The following is a 700-nucleotide window of genomic DNA, read 5'->3' on the forward strand; positions in this document are numbered from 1 at the left end:
GAAAAGACCTCCAAGATCATCAAGTCCAACCTTCGACCGAACACCACCATTCCCACCAAACCATCTTCCCGAGCGCCATATCTGCTCACTTTTTGGGGGATGGTGATTCCACCACTTCCCTGGCCATCCTCTTCCAATGCTTAACCACTGTTTCAGTGAGGATATTTTTCCTCATATCCAACCTGAACCTCCCCTGGCACAGCTTGAGGCCGTTTCCCCTTTACCCATTGCTTGTTACCTGGGAGAAGAGACCAACCCTCACCTCACCACCACCTCCTGGCAGGGAGTTGTAGAGAGTGGTGGTGACAGCTGGACTTGATGTCATCTCAGAGGCCTTTTCCAATCTTCATGATTCTGTGATTTGAGCTGATTCTCCAGGACCCTTTTTCCTCTTTGCAGAAGTTTTTTAGTCAATTAATCGGCCTGACTGTTGTTTTCTGGAACTATTTGAGGTATCTCAAAGCGTCCTGCATGTCTGTAGGAGGGGCTGGGTCTCCTCTTGGTTCTCTGTCCTATTGACCAGGAATATGTAGATGGATTAGATGGGTTGACTGGGTTTCAATAAATGCTGGTGCCAAGGATCACATTCAGCAGAATGTGGAGAACTAGAGGGCCCTGAAGGTCCCTTCCAACCCAAACCATTCTGTGGTTCTATAATTTATCTCATCCTAATTTAGACATGGACATTCCCACCCTAAAC

Source organism: Empidonax traillii, unplaced genomic scaffold (genome assembly GCF_003031625.1).
Source record: "Empidonax traillii isolate 1590-97213 ecotype Southwest subspecies unplaced genomic scaffold, ASM303162v1 scaffold2964:size41217, whole genome shotgun sequence".
In the NCBI taxonomy this organism is placed as follows: Eukaryota; Metazoa; Chordata; class Aves; order Passeriformes; family Tyrannidae; genus Empidonax; species Empidonax traillii.